The sequence below is a fragment of the Tupaia chinensis genome, unplaced genomic scaffold, assembly GCF_000334495.1.
Source record: "Tupaia chinensis unplaced genomic scaffold, TupChi_1.0 Scaffold000546_1, whole genome shotgun sequence".
Classification (NCBI taxonomy): Eukaryota; Metazoa; Chordata; class Mammalia; order Scandentia; family Tupaiidae; genus Tupaia; species Tupaia belangeri.
Window position 1 is genome coordinate 738151 of NW_006160058.1, and position 20934 is coordinate 759084.

Sequence of the window (20934 nt, forward strand, 5' to 3'; positions counted from 1 at the left end):
TCCTGGGATGACACAAATGAATCACATGCACACACAACTATACTATGCTCACATATACATGTGTAGATAGAAAGTTACCTAGTGGCTAGGACGATGGTTGATATAATATTAATATAATAAATTTAAGATATAGCAGATAATAATTTCACAGCAAACTTGCAAAAAAATGTTATTCTTCTCCATTTCAAAGATAAACTAAGATTTAGAGAACCCGTGTCATGTTCCAAAACATACAGCTTAAGTAGAGAAATGGTATTTGTACCTAATTTTGTTTTCAATGCCCATTATAGCACATTACCTTACCATATTATTTTAGCAATTTACCATGCTAACAAAAACACCTCATGAGCATGACTGAATTTGTCTTTGTTTCTTAATGGTGGTTGGACATTTAAGCTCATATTAATTTTTTATTGTGTAAAGAATTCTGTGCAATTAACTTTGTACCTCTGTAGAAGTATTTCCTCCAAATGATACACAGTAGTGGAACTAAAATTCAAAGGATATGGATATTTTTAAATCATTGTCTAGAACCATTATTTAGTTCACTCCCAATGACAATGTGCATACATCTGTTAGACTGCACCCTGGCCAGCTTGAGTGTTTGGTTGAAACAATCTTAGGAGACACAATCGCAGAAATCAGCCCAAGGCATCAAGTCTATCACCATCCTAAAAGTATTAGTTGACATTTATTCTCCTCTTGTAATTGATACATGGAGCTTAGTTATACACAATTAAAAGTTGGAAGATGCTTCGTTCTTTAGTGACGTTTCTTTGTTCTGGAAAAGAATAAATGGATTAAAAAGGCTTCAAAAAACTGTGAGATTAGCAAAGTGTTCAAGTAACCTTTCTCCGAAATGTCAGAAGTAAATAGTGAAGACCTAAAGATGCCTAAAAGTGAAGGGTAGACAAGGGAAATTATCCAAGTGATTACTTAAATAAGAATAAAAACTCATGACTTGAGAAGGTCCCAGTTTGTAGACGGCATAGACTGTGCTAAGTGGAAAAGAAGCTAATTTATCAATTTTCTGAACATCCAGATACAGCTATACTCTCATGTCAGTTAACCTTTACCATAGCCCTATGGGAACAGGTGACATTAAAGCATTCAGAAGGGAAACTGAGTATGAGAGAGCCCCAATGACTTGATCAGAGTCACATAGTTGGATTGGAATTCCAGGGCTATCTGACTCCAAGACCCTGTGTCTGTCATACCCTCCCTCTGTAGGCTATTGCTTTGATATTAACACAGTTAAGTGTTAACAGGCAAACTTGATTCTGTTTGGGGAATCTCTTTTTTTTTTTGGAGAGTTTTTTGCTATAGGGCGCATGCGCTCGCCAAACAGACAGAGACAGAGAGATAGAAAGCGAGAAATCACCCCCCAGAGGGGATGGCCACACTGCAATCCCTTCTCCTCCATTCTCCTCTTGGGAATTTGGGCATGCACGCACATGCACCCGGCGTGAGTTTAAGCCACCAGGTCCGGGACTTGAACCGTGGTTGACTACGTGGGAGCCCAGTGACATAGCCATTATGCTAACTGCTGGTCCCTGTTTGGGGAATCTTTAAGAAACAGAGTGCAGTAGAAGAGATCAGGCAGCAGAACCAAGTAGGAAGCTTCTCAGGTGAGGAAGATTACCCATACCGACATGGACAAGGGAAGTAGAGAAGAAAAGGAACAAATTCAAAAGTGATTGCAAAAGTTGACTTGATGGATTTGGTAACAGTGAAAGGTCTTAGATAATACCGAGAGTTTTAGCTCAAATTACTGAAAATGGCAATGGTACAAGGGAGACAGGAAGCTTGGGAGAAAGTAGTAACGGAAGCTCTTTAATGCATCTGTGGCTAAGGTGAGTTTGAGGTGCAAGTGAGATAGGCATATGATACAGAAAAGTAACAGTGTGTATCTGCAGAGTTCAAAAACACAGATGTAGATCTGAAGTTTATTTATTTATTTCATGAGAGCGCCAGATACCCATAACAGGGTCTTGCCATGCTGAGATCCTACCCCCAATCTCTTAGCCAGCTGGGATGACAGGCACACTGTAGACACCCCTCACATGTTCAGATTGACCTTGACTCTGAACCTACAGCCTCCAGTAGGAGCCCAGTATCATGCAGCAATGTCTCACAGTCACCATAGCCAGGATATAGATAAAGGTTTGAAAGTCATTGTCCTGGATTAGAACTGAGGTCTTAGAGTAAATGCTGTTTTCTGGAAAAGTTTAATAAACTTGTGATTATTAGGTTGTCTAGAAAGTCATGATGTGTTCCAGAGAGTTTCAGGGCATAATAAAAAAGATATCTTGAAATAGATTTATTGTGTCATCTTGGGAATATTTTTTCAATTTACTTTAAAAAAAAACCAGCAACTTTCATAGTATTTTATGTTCCCATGCTATTTTCTTTACCGAATTCTTTCAGAGGCAGGTTTTAAGGAATTACCCAAAAATGTATTTTTTTGTTTGTTTTTTGAGAGATTTTTGCTATAGGGCGCATGCACTCGCCAGAATGACAGAGACAGAGAGACAGAAAGTGAGAAATCACCCCCCAGGAAGGATGGCCACGCTGCAATCCCTTCTCCTCTATTCTCCTCTCAGGATCTTGGGCACACACGCACACACATGCACACACGCCCGGCATGAATTTAAGCCACCGGGTCCGGGACTCGACCCGCAGTCGACTACATGAGAGTCCAGCAACATAGCCATTATGCGAACCGCTGGTCCCCAAAAAATATATTGTTTTAACTGAGACCCAATATAATGACACATCTATATAAACTAGAATGTATCGGCTAGAGATTTCATTGTTTTTACTAAATGTGGACTACTTATTTTTAAATAGTGTTGAGAAGAATTGTTGTCAATTACATGGATTTTACATTTTTAAATAATTTATAGGAAGATAACCTTGAGAATTGTTGTCAATTACATGGATTTTACATTTTAAATAATTTATAGGAAGATAATCTTGTCAAATATTAAAAAGTTAAGACATTCACTGTGGGCATAGATTCTGCTTTAAAAATAGGAAAATCTGGGGCTGGCAGGTGACGTGGTGGTTAAAAGTGCTGGGCTGGACTCCCACATGGCTGACCGTGGTTTGAGTCCCAGACCTGGCAGCTTGCTTTCTCACTTTTTCTTTCACTCTTGCTCTGTCCCTCTCTGGTCAAATTAAAATAAATAAATAAATAAAGTTAAATAAAGTAATTCTTAAAAAAATATAAAGAATAGGAAAATCTGGGAAAAAATGGAACATTTGTTTGTATGATTCAATTGTGAAAACAAACCACAAAATGGTCTTAGAACTGAGAACCTACTCAGTTTTATAAATAGGAAAGATAAAGAAGTTAGTATTGATATTTTTTTTCCATTGGGAATAATGGATGATTTTGGTGAAATTAGTCAAACATCCATGAAATATGATCATTGGCTTTTATATAAAGGTAATAATATTCTGGCCCAGAAACATCATTGATTGGAGAATGATGTATGATATCTACTTTTATGAGTATACTTTTGGTATAAATAAAGAGGGTTTCTAACACAAGTTAAAAATAATTGGTCAGCCATGAGAAATATCTCCACTTCATAGGGTATTGTATTTAAGTAAGACAGGGAGATTCTATTTTTTAAGAAAAATATTGATTTGGCACATTAGGATAATCTATACTTACATTTTACTCTTAAAATCTAAAATGACTGACAACTATCACATCAAATCTGATCCTAATTAGTCTTGCTATTAATTAAAATGAAAGTTGTGTTTTTAAATCTTTTCTTTCATTTTAATTGCAATTAGGATTCATGAATGTAAATTCTATTATAGCCTAAAATAAGCGCCCTCATTAATGTCCTATATATAATTCAATGAAAAATTGCTAAGTGTTTGAACCTCGTCTTTCATTTTTATATCAATGTATATCTTCATTAGAAGCCAAAATTTAGGTAAAGAGTTAACTTTAACTAATCCTTTGTCCTCAAAGTTTACCATTCACATAGGTGGATGCCCAAAGAGATATACAAGAATTTTTAACTCATATACTTTAAGTTTTTAAATAAAACTTTGCTTCAAGAAACTTAAGAGTTTGCCTGTCTTCTGGTAATATACGTAGACACACAATAAATTAATAAATGAGTAAATGAATGAATGATGCCATCCATTAATTCATTTCAAATTTCTGTAATAGGCCAGGCAATATTCCAGTTCCTAAGGAGACATTGATGAATAACAGCTATGAAGGAAACAAAGTCATTTTTATCTATAATAAAAGAAAATGGGTTAACATAACAGAGAGTAACAGCATTAAGGATTTAGCTAAAAGCTATTTGCGTTGGTCAGAGACCTGTCAAAGGGCATGAACTTGGGCTGAGATCTGAATGGCATTAAGAAAAAGCCATGCAAAGATTTAAGTGAATTTTCTGAACACAGGACCAAGGTCTTGATCAGATGCACGTTAGAAGTATTCTTTGGTCAGAGAGAGTATAATAGGAAAAGTCAGAAAAGTTCGAGGCCCACAGAGGAGTGACATAATCTGACTTACATTTATAAAATATTACCCTGCCTACTCCCTAAGGACAAAAGTAAAAATAAAGGAAAGAAGACCATGGTAACCTACAAGAAAAAGAATGTGGGCTAGGACCAAATGGAAATAGAAAAAAAGGGATTTATTGCAGATTATTGAAGGTAGAACATATAGGATTTAGTGTTGGGTTAGACATAGGTGTGCAAGTGTACAAGGAAGAGAACACCAAAGAAGAGGCCAACAAACTTTTCCTGTAAGGAACCAGATAGTAAATTCAGTCAGTTTGCAGGTCATATGTGGTCTCTATTGCAACCACTCAGCTCTGCTCTTAGGTGTGAAAACAACCATGGTAATTCATAAAGTAATAGGTGTAGTTGTCCTCCAATAGAGCTTTTATTTACCAAAAAGTCAATGGGCCATATTTGGTCTGCAGGTCATAGTTTGCTGACCCTTGATCTAGAATAGCTTCATAAAAGAATGAGAAAGTTGGGGACTAGCAGATGGCATGGTGATTAAGGCACTGGACTCCCACATGGTTGACCACGATTTGAGTCCCGGACTTCATGGCTTATTTTTTCATTTTCTTTCTCTCTCTCTCTGGAGAGCACATGCTTTCCATAGCAAGCCTAAAAAAAATTAATAATAATAATAAATAAAATAAATAATTTTTAAAAAGGAATGAGAAAGCTGTAATATTCTGATAAACCTTACTATCTTGAGGCTAGCAGAGAACTGCGAAAACCCAGCTCTCCCAACTTAGTGCCATTCTCCATGATGTTGTGGAAAGAGAAGAGGCCACGGGCCAACTGCAGAGAAGTATAATCCAGGGAAACCCTGGCCCCAACTCCACACTACCGAAGACCTTTCACATTAGCAGGAATAAACCCACAGATGCTCAGTTTGTATATTTGCTTTAACATTTGTTTTTTTAAATACCCAAATATGGTGGAGGTCTCAGCCATCAGGGTGATATGTTTGATCTAGTCAATGATTTATATCTGTGAAGCTGCCATGTACTACATTATTTATTTAATTATACTTTATATTATTATTTTATAAGATAAATGAATATTTTTTTCATTTTTAGCAGTAAGTTCTTCAATATGCCACTTGTTCTTTTAATTTTCCTCTAAAGCTATGTACAGAATTTAATGTTTTTATATATCTCTGAAGAAAAAAAAAAACTACATTAAATACAGAATGATTAAATTTCAGTACTGGGGCCAGCAGATGGTGTAGTGGTTATGTCACTGGACTCCCATAAGACTGACCATGGTTCGAGTCCCAGACCCACTGGTTTGAAAATCATGCTGGTTGCATGCCCATGTGTGCCCAAAATTCTGGGAGGAGAATAGAAGAGAAGGGATTGTAGCATGGCCATATCCCCTGGTGGGTGATTGTCCACGTTCCCTCTCACTGTCTCTGTTTCTTTCTCTCCAGTAAGTGCACATGCCCTATGACAAAAAAAACTCTTATAATATGTAAATTTCAGTGCTGGGGACCAGCAGGTGGCATGGTAGTTAAGGTGTTGGACTCCCACATAGCCAACCTCAGTTTGAGTCCTGGATCTGATGACTTACTTAATCACTTCCCCACTTCTCTGGTGACCATACATGTCTTACAGCAAATTAAAAAGTATAATAACATTTAAATTAAATAAATAGTTCTTTTAAAAATTTTTCAGCACTAGGGAAAGTTTAGGTTTGAGAGAAATCAGTGTAATAACTGCTTGACTATCTTCAACCAGTGTTTACTGAGTATATTATGTGTAGAGGCACTTCACTGGCTCTAGGACTACATGGTTAAAAAATAAACACAAGGGATCAGCAGATGGCATATTGGTTACATTGCTGGACTCTCATGTGGTTCCACCATGGTTCGAGTCCTGGACCGGGTGGCTTAAAGTTCAAGCTGAGTGTGTGTGTGCATGCCCAAAATGTCTGGAGCAGAAGGGATTGCAGTTTGGTCATCCCCCCTAGGGGGTGATTTCTCACGTTCTGACTCTCTGTCTCTCCAGCAAGCACATGTGCCCTAACACAAAAATCTCTCAAAACAAACAAACACAAAAATGAAAATTTAACCTTCAAATAGGTCAGTATTGAATGAAAAAAAAAATGACCAAAACAATACAATTTCAGAACTGAACCGTAAGTGTTTTGAAAAGGTGAAGACAAGGCACCAGATAGGATTCAAAAAAGGACATAAAGAGAAGGGTGGGAGAGAGAGTGAATGATTGATCACAGGGCTTCTCCAAGAACTTGTGCTGAAGGACCGATTGCTTCATTGTCATTTCCAGTGCGTCGTGGACAGATGATTTTTGTAAAATAAATTACAAATGAGTTACTAGAAGAGTCAAGTTTTAAAAGGCATCAAAATAAATGTCTGCCTTTTTTTACTATTAGATTCGATATACATTAAATTAGAGTTCAATACAAATATCAGAGCAAACATAACACTGGGCAAAAGGGAAAGAATTACAAAGGGTAGTCATTTTGCCACTGGAAGCATGTTTATAAGCAATAAGAAAGAAAATGGTTACTGTACTTGTTTTGCAGTCATGAAAATAAGTGAAAGCAGTTCCCCATCATAATAGCAGTAGGTACATTTTCAAAACACGCTGTATATGTACTTAGGCTTTTATATGCTAAATGTACCTATTTCTTGGTCGGTAACTTTTCTGATGGAGGTCGCATTGGTGGAACTGCCACTTACAGGGTCTAATGTATATTTAAACTGTTTTATGTCCTCTTTATGTTCCCAGAGCAAAGGACTGTTCTCACAGAACTTTACTACTGGGAATGGAAGAAGTGGTTTAAACAACTTTAGGAATCTATCAATAGTTAATGCATATAAGGATTTTCTCTATAACCAAACATCCCATATGTTTAAGTGGCTTCTTTTTTGTCTCTGTTTGACCATTAAGTTGATTATCGTATAAACACAAACATAGCCTGAGGTCAAATAAGTACTAAAACAATATGATTCCAAATTTGAAATAACGTTGTAAAAATATCTAAAAGGGTAAGTGCCAAATATTAACAATAATTTAACTTTGTGTTATAGAATCACAAGTGTTCCTTCATCTATTGTGGTTTTTCAGTGTCTTAAACATTTCAGTAGATTACTGTTAGAAGCACACAAATATTCTGTTTTTTTAGGTTTTCGCTGTAGTAAGCATGCACTCACCAGAGATAGACAGAGACAGCGAGAGGGAAGTGCGAGGGCATGTATGCACACATGCCAGACGTGATTTTTTAAGCTCCCAAGCCTGAGACTCAAATCTCAGTCAGTCATGTAGAAGTCCAGCACCTTAACCACCTTGTCACCTGCTGGTCCTTTCTTTTCTTTCCTTCCTCTCCTTATTTTTGTTTTGAGACGTTTTTGCTATAGGGCGCATGCTCTCGCCAGAAAGACAGAGAGAGACAGAAAGACAAAGAAAGAAATCCCCCCCCCGGGGGGAATGGCCACACTGCAATCCCTTCTCCTCCACTCTCCTCTTGGGATCTTAGGCACGCACGTACACATGCCCGGCGTGTGTTAAAGCCACCGGGTTCGGGACTTGAATCATGGTCTACTACGTGGGAGTCCAGCGACATAGCCATTATGCCAACTGCTGGTCCCTCCTTTCCCTTCCTGTCCACTTTGCTTTACTTTTAATTGCCAGAAGATACAAGCGCCTGCCAGAGAGATAGAGGGAGAGACAGAGAGACAGGGAAAACATCCCCCCATGTAGCATGATCATGCCAGTTCCCCCTCTTACATTCCCCCCTTTTACCAGGATTTTGGACACATAAACACGTGCCCAGCATGTTTCTCAAGGCTCTGGGGCCAGGATTTAAATCACAGCCATGTGCAATCCTAGTTCAGACTGGCCCCACACAAATAATCTTAAAATTTAAAATTGAGAGCAAGTTTCACTCAATTTCTGCAACAAAATACTTAAAGGGATTCTTTTACTTTATAAAATATTGAATTAAACATTGATGGTGATTGAATTCAAGCTCAGGAATGAAAAATATAAATAGTGGGAAGCAGCAGTTAGCGTAATGGCTATGTCACTGGACTCCCATGCAGTCAACCGCGGTTCGCCTCTCGGACCTGGTGGCTTAAAACTCATGCCAGGCGCGTGTGCGTGCGTGCCCAAGATCCCAAGAGGAGAATGGAGGAGAAGGGATTGCGGCATGCCCATCCCCCCTGGGGGGTGATTTCTCACTTTCTGTCTCTATGTCTCTCTGTCTGTCTGGCGAGCGCACGCGCCCTATAGCAAAAACCTCTCCCCCCCCAAAAAAAAAGAAAAATATAAATAGTAAAGATTTTTTTTAAAAAGGGAACCAGCAGTTAGCGTAATGGCTAATTTTCCTGACTCCCACATAGTTTAACAAGCGTAATGGCTATGTCGCTGGACTCCCACATAGTCGACCACGGTTCACATCCCACACCCCGTGGCTTAAAACTCACGCCGGGCGCGTGTGCGTGCGTGCCCAAGATCCCGAGAGGAGATGGAGGAGAAGGATTGCGGCATGACCATCCCCCCTGGGGGGTGATTTCTTGCTTTCTGTCTCTATGTCTCTCTCTGTCTGTCTGGTGAGCGCACGCGCCCTATAGTGAAAAACCTCTCAAAAAAAAAAAAAAAAACCTCTCCAAAAAAAAAAAAAAGATTATAAAAAAAAACAAAACTGATCGTGTCATTTGACTGATATAATAAACCTAGTCAATTCAATGAGGCAATGAGGCTCTGATCTATACAAGACTGATTATATAAAAAATATTAGACAGGAAAATTTGGTCAACATTAACTCTGTGATTTTTTTTTTTTTTTTTTGGAGAGGTTTTCGCTATAGGAGTCCAGCAACATAGCTATAACGCTAACTGCTGGTTCCCAACTCTGTGATTTCTTAAAAGTTTCAGTAAATTAAATGAGGAGTCCTAGAAAAAAAATTTGAGCTTTTTATTTTGTCCCTTGGCCAATTGAGATCATTATTTTTAAATTGCGATACCCTTAAAACTTATAATCAGGAAATATTTTAAATTAAATGTTTGTTATTTTAAACTCATTTTTTCCTAACAATCTTCCTGACATATATGGGATTATTGCTAAAAAGGAAATACATGGACATATGAATGTCTAACACTTCAATGTATGTGATTTTCTTATTGCAATAGAAGCGTATGTAAAGTCAAAAATACTGATAAGAAAACTACCCATGAAAGTGTCTTTGCTTTCTCCAAACAATGTACAAACATAATTTTGAGTCGATGAAATCCTTTATGGACACTATAACCTTCCTTCTGATAAGCATTCAATCACTCATTCACCTCCCTCCTTGATGTGTAATTGTTTGCTCTTATCTCTAATATAACACTGTACGTTCTTTAAGGATGTATAATTCTATTTGCATAACCCACAGTACCTTGGATTATCTCTTGCTGATTGTGGGCATTGCAATACATTTGTATTTATGTGTGTCTGGATGGATGGATAACAGAAAAGGATATGGATGCCGACTAGTTTTATTTTGTTTGGGATTCATTTACCCTCAAAGAAACAAATGTTCATTTAGTATTTGATACCATAAACCACTAAGAATTATTATTTTTTTCTTATAAGTAAAATAAACACAATACCAAACAAAAGAGCACTTACCTGAAGCTACTAAGTGAATCAGATTTTCTGTGTCAATGGACCAAAAAAATAAAGGATGTCTCTAAAATCTTGGGCTTATCTAAGTAACAAGTCTCTTAACTAATATGGAACACTTGCTTTCTGTTTTCTTTCAATAAATGCTCTCTTTTAAAGAGATTTATTGGAGCTAGTAGGTGGTGTGGAGGTTAAGGTGCTGGACTCCAAAGTGGACTGACCATGGTCTGAGTTCCCGACCTGGTGACTTACTTTCTTACTTTCTCCCTCTGTCAGTCTGTCTGGTTAGCACATATTGCTATATGTTCTATAGCAATTTTAAATAATAATAATATTGGGACCAGCAGGTGGTGTGGTGGTTAAGGCGCTGGATGCTCCCACATAGCTGACCATGGTTCAAATCCTGGACCTGGTGGCTCACTTTCTCACCTTCTCTCTCTCTCTCTCTGTATCTCTGGTCAAATGAAAAATAAATGAATGAATAAATAAAGTTAAATAAATTAATTTAAAAAATAATATTATTAAATAATTCTTTTTTTTTTTTTTGGAGAGATTTTCACTGTAGGGCGCGTGCGCTTGCCAGACAGAGAGAGACATAGAGACAGAAAGCGAGAAATCACCCCCCAGGGGGGATGGTCACGCCGCAATCCCTTCTCCTCCATTCTCCTCTTGGGATCTTGGGCATGCACACACACGCGCCCGGCATGAGTTTTAAGCCACCAGGTCCGGGACACGAACCGCGGTCAACTACGTGGGAGTCCAGCGACATAGCCATTACGCTAACTGCTGGTTCCCAATAATTCCTTAAAAAAGATTTATCCGAGATTATCCAACAATTCCTGGTAGAGCTTGTCACATTAAGATGGCTTTTAACTAAGGTTCTGATAATGCTTGACAATCATTTTGTTTAGCAAAGTTAAAGCCTTTGGGATAATTTCTGTTTAAAGATTTTACCTTTGATTCTTTTTTGCTAATGATATTTAACTGTTTTGAATATGCTCGTATAACTCTATAACTGTTAAGAACATGTTCCATCTTGAGAGCTAGATGGTGGCGCTGCAGTGATAAAATGAGATGCTCTGTGAGGCTGATCCATATGGAAGTGTCCAAGTTCCCCTCTGAACACTTTCTCAGGATGCCAGGCATAAGCATGCCAGAGACCCAGGACCAGCTGAGGCCGAGGTTGTGGATGGATCTGGGCATTGGTGCCCTGTTGGGATCCTGTATTCCTGTGTCTGCACTTTTCTCTCTTTTACTCTCACTCTTGTTCTTTTTCTGTCACTCTAAGTTATTGAAGAAAGAAATGCATTTAATTTCTTATTGTTATAATTTCTGAATTACATAAAATTATAGTACATCTTTGTGGGTAAAGTATGGGTTTTCAAAGCTTGCATGTGGTACAACAGTCAGGTCAAAGATATAGGCATCTCCTTCAACCCAAATCCCGACAAGACGGGGATATAGAGGACAAGATTGCAGTGTGACCATGCCCATTGGGAGGTGCTTTCTTCCTTTCCCCACCTCTCTGACAAGCACATATACCCTCTAGCAATTAAAAAAAGAATCTAAGCATTATTTCAGAGTAGAAACCAGGACATCATGAGGATTAAATCAACTAATAAATGTATTTGTATTATTGAATATATACATGACTTACAAATTTCAAAAGTGTTTGTTAACTGTAAAGCAAAATATAAATGCTGTTATTTTTTAGCAGCATGGTGATACTGATCTCTGATATTTGGACACCCTTTTTAGTAATTTAAAGGCCCATTTTTCCATAGATGAAGTTTCATCGTAGCCCAACTAAAGGACAAAATTATACTCTTTTTAAGCATTCCACTGAGTAATCAGCTCTCTTCAGAAGGCTGTTTTGGCTTAATTATGAAAACATCCTAATAACTGAAATTAGCACCCACTGAGTTACTGTCACCCTAATGTCCTAAAATTGACAAATTCCCTTGAAAGGGATCAGTTTTTAGCCCAGTAATTTCTTAAGGAAAATTTCTATAAATATCATCATTTTTGATGTGAAAGGGTCATTTCTCTTTCTCCCTTTCTTCCCTCTCTCTCTTCTTTCTATTTCTCACTCCCTGTCTTTATTCTTCCTCTCCTTCTTTCATCCTTTCTTCCTTTCCTCATTCCTTTCTCTTCCCTCTTATCCATGCAAGGATGTTTAAGCAGCCAGCATTAAACATCAAAGGGATTTCTCAATTTCCTCATTTGTCTTTTTACATCTATTTACTAGACTGATAATATTTTATCTACCACCATCTTTAAAGAATTCTGTCAAGAATTGTTAAAATGGGGTTTTCTGGGGCCAACAGGTAGTGTGGTTGTTAATGTGCAGGACTCCCACATGGCTGACCGTAGCTCCAGTCCTGGACCTGGTGACTTTCTAGGTTCATGTGCATGCTTACCTGAGACTCCAGGAGGAGAACGGAGAAAGAATTGTGGCATGGCCACTCCTCTGGGGGATGATTCCTTACTTTCCTTCTCACCGTCTCTCTCTGGTGAAAAAAAAAAAAAATGGGTTTTCTACTCCAAGAAAAGGAACAGGAAATCATGCATACAATAATGTGCATTTAAAAAGTCTGCTATTAAAATGCCCTAAATTAAAGTCTTTACTCAATAATAGCTCCCTAATTTATTTTGAAATTAAGCCTAGAGTATATGTGGAAATTGGGTGCTTCATTTCACAAAATATAACTTAGCACCACATAAAAAATCTGAATTTTAAATCAAAGTTACTTAAGAAAACATGAAGAAAGTCATATTTCAAGTACTTCCTTTGGGGCTGGGCCCATAGCTTAGTGATTAAGGAAGTTTGATTCCACTTGGCAGCCAGGATTCAAATCCCTGCCCATGAGCTTGAAAAACACTTGGGTGCTTCATTTCACAAAATATAACTTAGCACCACATAAAAAATCTGAATTTTAAATCAAAGTTACTTAAGAAAACATGAAGAAAGTCATATTTCAAGTACTTCCTTTGGGGCTGGGCCCATAGCTTAGTGATTAAGGAAGTTTGATTCCACTTGGCAGCCAGGATTCAAATCCCTGCCCCTGAGCTTGAAAAACATGCTGGGCACATGGGCATGCACGTTCCAAATCCTGACAGAATGGATAAGTGGAGAAGGGATTGTGGCATGACTATGCCCCTTTGGTGGGTGTTTGCTCTCTTTCTCTCTCTCTCTCTCATCTCTCTGACAAGTGCATGGGCCTTCTGGCAATTCAAAATATATATACTTCTTTTGTTCATTCTTTGTAATGTGAGATTTGCCATTAGATGCAACATTATTAAGTTTAAAATATGTGTTTTCTGTAGTCAAGTTCAACTTGTTTTTAAACTAATAGCTGTGATGAGATGGTTTCTTCCTTCCTCCCTCCCTCTCTCGCTCCCTCTTTCTTTTTTCCTTCCTCCCTTCCTTCCTTCCTTCCTTCCTTTCGTTCTTTCTTCTTTCTTTCCTACAGGGTGTATGCATGCACTCTCCAGAGAGAGTCAAGGAGGAGAAAGCACCCTCCTATGTGGTATGGATACACCTCAATCCCTTCTTTTCTATCTCTGTCTCCTTTAGGAATTTTGAGCTCAAGAGCACATGGGCCCAGAGTGTTTCTCAAGCCACCAGTGTAGGACTTGAATTGCATGATCAGCCATATGGGATCCAGTTACCTTGATCACCAGCCCATGGAGTCACCTGGTTTCTACTTTCCAAACTCCATAAAGTACAACATTATTATGCTACTCCTTTGGTATATTTTACTAATAGGAGTTTTAAACTATATTTGTGAAAAGTGACATTTTAACTTAGCTTAGTGAATGGAACAGAATTTCTTGAGTTAAAGAGTCTTAATTAGGAGCAAGTAGGTGTCATGGATGTTAAGGCACTGGATTCTTCCGTGGCCAACTCCATGATTTGAGTGCCGGACATGGTAGCTTGAAAATCACACTAAGCATATATGCGTTCATGCCCAAGATCCCAAGAGGAGAGTGTAGAAGAGACTGTGGAGTGGCCATATTTCTCTCCCTCTCTGTCTCTGACAAGTTCACAAGCCCTACTAAAGTAAATAAAAATAAAAATCTTCACAGTTGTTGTTTTTATTAGCAGTTTACTAATTCTTTAGTAATATAATATCCTGCTTAAAGCATCTTTCGGTAAAATAGACACTGGGAAGAAGATGGAAATTTTCTTTAACTATTTGACTTCTGAGATTTTCTATGAGCTTGAAATGTCTAGGAAGAATCTTTTTTTATTGTTGTTTTGTAAGAATTGAATATATAAACAAAATACAGAAAATAAACATAGCAACCAAATATTTTTGTTTGTTTAGTGATTTTAAAGACACTTCACCAATAAGTACTTTAAATATATATATATATATATATATGAAGTTATCACTGCAAAATAATGTTTACCTTCCTATGGAATAGCTTTACAGTTTCAGATATTAACCAAGGAAAACATGACTCATGCCGGTAAAACAACCTGCAAATCTTGAATAATGTTCTCAAACTTTAAAATCATAAGAAAGAATATACTGAAAGGAAATAGCTGGGGCCTTGCAGAATAAATCCTTGGCCCAGAGTGTTCTCCTGCTAGCTACAGGACAGAAAAAACCAAAAAAATAGACGGTAGCGATGAATTGAAAGTGAGGAAAAGAAATACCTTTATTTTGGTGTATTTACCTGATTCATGCAGTTATCCTTGACATATATTAAGCCAAGTAAATAGAACTGTATAGGTAAGTTTTCTGTGAACTGAATGGTACTTGGTTCCAGTACTAAGGAGATGAGAGAGAGAGAAAACACCTATATTAATTATCCATGCCAGAAACCAAATTTATTTTGGTCATTATTACTGAAAATTCTGGGAGGTCTCTAAGTAGATTGCTATTTTAAAATAGATTTATATACTTCATGTTTTCTACCTAAAATCTTAAAATGTTTTGATACTCCTTTAAATAATTCATGTAATCTGTTAATGTATCTGAATGGATCTGTAAAGCTAAGTTTAGTGATATTACTCATTGGTTTTCCTACATAATATTCTCCGATCCTTTTCTGTCAATAGCTGCTCACAATATCGTGGATACAGTTACATTAAAAATAATCTGAATATTGTAAAGGACAGGCGTTGGTATTAGGTAATACGAGTTACCATCCTGAGTGTATTGCCAAATTATCGTCATCTTAGACCAGTAATACAAACTTTGTGTGCTTAAAACTTCTTAATAATAAGATTTCTTGATAATATTTTTCTTAATAATAAGAAAATGAACACATATTATCCAAATCTTTATAGTAAGGAAAACAGTATATTTTACTTTCAAATGTAAATCCATCTGGCACTAGGAAGGCCAGAAGGCTCTAAAATCAGACTGTCTCCAAGTTTAGGTAAGAACAAAACATGCTATGGAAAGGGGGGAAAATTGACCAGATGAAGGCTAATAGCAAAAGTCACATTTGACTGTATTTTTTTTTTTTTTGGAGAGGTTTTTGCTATAGGGCACATGCGCTCACCAGACAGAGAGAGACAGAGACAGAAAGTGAAAAATCACCCCCTAGGGGGGATGGCCACGCTGCAATCCCTTCTCCTCCATTCTCCTCTTGGGATCCTGGGCACGCACACACACGCGCCGGCGTCAATCTTAAGCCACCGGGTCCGGGATGAGTCCAGCGACATAGCCATTACGCTAACTGCTGGTCCCACATTTGACTGTTTTTCTCAGCCATGGGGATTGTATTTATGATTTATTTTATCAGTTATGATTTTTTTAACTTTATAATAATCAGACTACTGCTGATTTTTAATATAGCATTCACTTGATTGTCAAGAACTGTTATAATTTACAGAGAACTTTATATTCTTGAGTAAGATTTTTGATTCCTTGGACCTCTGTCTAGTAGATTTCTTTTGTTCTCTTTTCCTATATAAATATTGTATCATTGGAAAAGTCATTATGTATTTTTCAATCTTTTTCTATGCAAAAATGCATCATAAGTTTTCCAATGACCCAATACTTAGTGTATTGAGTACGATATTCTACTCCCTCTGCCCTCCGGATGACTTCATTACCCAAGGGTCTGAAATAACAGCTTTCTCATGCCCCTCCAGCCAGCCCCCAAGCAGGGCATCATATTCTTCCGTATAGTTTTTCCAAATTAAAAAAAAAGTATATGTGAAAGCAATTAAGCAAACTTAATTTTAAATAAGTAAATATCCGACTATGTTTCAGGACTTGATCAGGTACAGTTTATTGTGTCATATTCACAACACCGAAAGCCACTTGTGTGTATTAAAATATAGAGTTTTAAAATTATAGTATGGTCCCTTAATAAACTTTAAAATTCTCCATACACATCCCATGTATTTCTAGAGATCTAAAAATTATCTTTGAGGCGTAGCGATTGACTAGGAGTCATAGTGCATGTTTTAAGAGAATTACGAGAATGATCACCTCCTTCCAACTGGTCTATTTTCTGTGTGTGTGTGTGTATGTGTGTGTGTGTGTGTGTGTGTGTGTGTTTTAAGAGATATTTGCCTTATGGAGGGAGAGAGAGAGACAGAGACAGTGAGAAATCACCCCCACGAGGGGGGTATGATCACCCATAGTCCCTTCTCCTCCATTCTCTTTCTAGGATCTTGGACATGCATGAACACATGCCAGGTATGATTTTCAAGTCACTGAGTCCAGGACTCGAACAGTTGGTCATGTGGAAGCCCAGTGACATAATTACTAGGCCATCTGCTATCCCCAGGCTGGTTTCTTTTGTTATCTTTTTTTTAATTTCCTCCTTTTTTTTTTGGAGAGGTTTTTGCTATAGGGTATGTGCACTCGCCAGAAATACAGAGAGAGACAGAGAGACAGAAAGTGAGAAATCACCACCCAGGGGGGATGGCCACGCCACAATCCCTTCCCCTCCCTTCCCTCTCGGGATCTTGGGCACACACACACACCGGCGTGAGTTTAAGCCACCGGGTCCAGGACTCGAGCCGCAGTCATCTACATGGGAGTCCAATGACATAGCCATTATGCTAACTGCTAGTCCCATTACCTTTTCATTTTTTTATGAAGTATTTGCCTTAGGGCACGTGTGCTCACTGGAGGGAAAGAGAAATCAATGCCCTCCCTGGGGTGGAGCAGGAAGAATGCCACGCCACAATCCTTTATCCTCTAATCTATTCTCCTCTCGGAATTTTGGGCACGCATGCACATGCACCTGGCATGAGTTTCAAGCCACCAGGTCTGGGGCTCAAACCGCAGTTGACCATGAGAGAGTCCAGAGATAGAAGAGCTACACCATCTTCTGGCCCCCAGGGCTGGTTTCTTAACCTTTTGTTTCTTCATATTCTCATATATATATATTTTTTCTCATATATATATTCTCATATGTGTGTGTATATATATATATATATATAAATAAAGTAAAGTAAAAAATACTAACTCAGGGCCAGCAGGTGGCATCGTGTTTAAGATACTGGACTCCCATGTGGCCAGCCATGTTTTGAGTCCTAGACCTGGTGGCTTGAAACTCAGGCCAGGCATGTTGTGTGTGCTTGCCCAAAATCCTGAAAGGAGAATGCTAGACAAGGGATTTTGGCCTGACCATCCCCCCCTGGGGAGTGATTTCTCACTTTCTGTCTCTGTGTTTGTCTCTCTGGTAAATGAACATGCTCTGAAGCAAAAAAAAAGACTCTCAAAAAAAAACCAAAAACTGAGTCATAGGATCATTGTTACTATTCAAGTATTTGTTACTACATGTAAAACACATAGAGTAATACTTTGTATATGGACACCATGAATTGAGGTTTTGGTTATCATGTAAATGCCCAGACTTCTGATTCAGACTTTACTTTTATCCCCTTCCTTGGTTCTAGTTCAATGGTTGCCACAAGGTGGTGTGTGTGGTGTTACTATATCTGGCTGTATTCAGTAATTTTCTGCATGTTTGTGTCTAGCTACCTATTCATGTTGTGCTGTCTCTATAACATTTTATAGTATAGATATATAATAGATGAGACTGCATTATATAACGTAAATCTCAACACAGTACCGGCTACACAGTAAGATACTGAGTGGATCAGGTGTGAGTAGTTAAATTAATCTCCCTGCATTATGCTCAGGTCAGTTCATTCACTCTCCCAAAATGTGTTCATTTTCTATAATTCTCTCCTGTTCATTGCTTTTCTATCTTCTGCATATTTATTTTGCCTTTGAAGATTACTTTACTATATTACTTTACTATTTTCAGTGGAAATAATGATGCTTGTTTTTTTTACAAGTTTTTGAGGCTGAAATGGACATATGTTAATGCTAATGAAAAGAATAGTACGTGGTATACAGTAGACATTTTATAGTTAATAAATATGGTTGCTATTTCAATATTGTAATTAAGTGAGCCGTTAACTGTGTGATGTATATTCATTAGTGGGTCATGGACTATATCCCCCTCAATTATTTGAGTATCTGCGTTTGCCAGATACATTTGCGAGGTATAGTTCGATATTGGGAACTGTAGAGCTGAACAAGGTAGAATGGGTCCCTGCCCTCCTAAGACTTAATATTCTCAGGGGAAATATCACCATCTGACATGTTTCTTCATAGTATATTTAGATTCAGTGTTTGGAGCCTTTTTCTTCACACCCTTCTAGATTGTTTCAGTAGGTCATTGACTAGATGGCCATTGTTTCTGCTTTGTAGAGGACTTATGCTAATTGCTGTGTTTTTCCTCTGACAGCTCTTTCAAGCATTTGATTGGTGGGCTGGATGACGTTTCCAATAAAGCATATGAAGATGCAGAAGCCAAAGCAAAGTAAGTTTTTTCTAGTCCTTAATCTTGATTTTTTAAAAAAATGGTTTTTAATAGAAAAAGAATTAAAAATCTTTTTGGACTTTGTTAAGTCCAACGCATTGACAGAAAAAAAAAATAGCTAATTAGTTTAGAAGAAAATGAGACAAACTCTTTAAGGTAATTTTACATAACATGCTTACTTAGTAAGCATAAAACCTTAAGTTTTTCATGTTAGACATGAAACCTTAACTTTTTGATGAAAATCATGTCAACAAGGGAAAATGATATGTATAAAATTCAATATAAACAATTGAATATAAGCACATTATTTCTCTTACTAAAAATACTTTCTGAACAAATAGTGGCTGTATCCAGTAGTTGTTTATAAAATTATATGAAGATTATAAGGCTAAAAATGTTTTTCTATATGAATTCATTATTACTTTACCCTGAATTTTGGTGTTACTAATGTGAGAATGATACAAGATAAAAATCACATTAATTATCATTATTGTACAAAAGTACAGTTCTATTTATAAGGATTATATATATTAAAACAAAACAACTTTTTGACAAAAATTGAAATTAAGTTGAGATGGCCTTTTTCTTCAGTTTTTAGATGACAAAAAAAAAATCACACAGTAATCTAATGCAGTTTAGTATTTGTTATTATACAAGACATTTAAAAAATTAAATTGACAAAATTTAGCACTAAGTAGATAGTTGATGGTTAGAATTTGGTTGGTTCTGTAGTAACTGAAAAATCCAAAGAAATAAAATAATTCATTTTTATTTGAGAAGGTATGAAGATGAAAAGTGTAACCTACAACTTCAATATTAAGGACTATGCCCATGTTAACCTGATAAAATGATTTTCAAAGCTATATAAATACATTCACAACTCCTCCTCTATGTAATATGCTTTGCTTTTTTCTCAACTTTGGAGGGACATAGACTCAAACACTGAGGGTGAATTCCAGCAGTACCTCCATCAAAATTTGCTTCAGAAATTGGACTGGCCAGTTTCAACACTAAACTCCACACACCCATTGGGATTGCCAATACTCTGGCCAATTAGTATTAATCTTTCTAGCTTTCTACAAGAAACTAAAATGCATTTTGGTGCTAAGTGTAGACTTTAGTTTCTGGAATTAGTACTAATTCCACTGAGATGGCAATGTTTCATCCAATACAACGAAAACTAATACAACGAAATCCAGATCAGAAAAATTGCAAGGTAGGTATGGTAATAATTCTGCACATTAGAAGAGAGCCTGTCACTGTAGAAAAACAGGAGCCTGCACCAGAGCTTGGGTTCTGCTCCCAGCTCTGTCATTCCCTGATGAATAATTTGATCATGACTCCTAATACCAGTCTCTCATTCTCAGTTATTGCACCTTTAAAATGGTATTTTTGATATTTAATTGATGTAGTATGTAGAAATATTTTGTAAATTATTAAGGTATAAAATACATGCTGTTGTTGATAGAAATAATCATTGGAAATATATATTAGTGCATTTAATGTAAAGTTGGACTTATAGATAATTATTCCATATCTGTTAATGGAAAACTGATTTTATCTAACCAAGAAGTTGTTAATCTTGTATAAACAAAATATGCTTATTTGGTATCATATCATGAAATTAAATCTAGCCTTAAAAATATCCAAAAATATCTTTTTTATAAAATCAGTAGCAGTTGGTTAAAAGAGTTGAATTATGACTAAAGAACAAAGAGCAATGAAATGCCTATCTTCATCAAAGTGGTTCCAAATAGTGTTATTTGACCCATAGATTCGATAGATTATAATTTAGGCATTGCTGTGGTTTTGAATGTTCCCCCAAAATCCATGTTGATTTGCTTTTGAAGGGATTAAGAGAGTGAAAAGGTAATCTGATTCTGGTGCTGCAGAGTGTGGTTTTTGGGAGGAGATTGGGATGAAGGTCTTTGGGGTGAGGCGGCCATGACCT

The 20934-nt window shown here is 37.1% G+C and overlaps 1 long non-coding RNA gene across 1 annotated transcript in view; it reads left to right on the plus strand.

The window, feature by feature from the left end:
• The window catches only part of LOC106735848 (uncharacterized), a 111443-nt gene extending 92457 nt beyond the window's left edge, over positions 1 to 18986 (plus strand). Inside the window, exon 3 of the long non-coding RNA XR_001371049.2 lies at positions 18909 to 18986. This is a non-coding gene — a long non-coding RNA (uncharacterized LOC106735848). The remainder of the gene's footprint in view (positions 1 to 18908) is intronic.
• The last annotated feature ends 1948 nt before the right edge of the window (positions 18987 to 20934 follow it).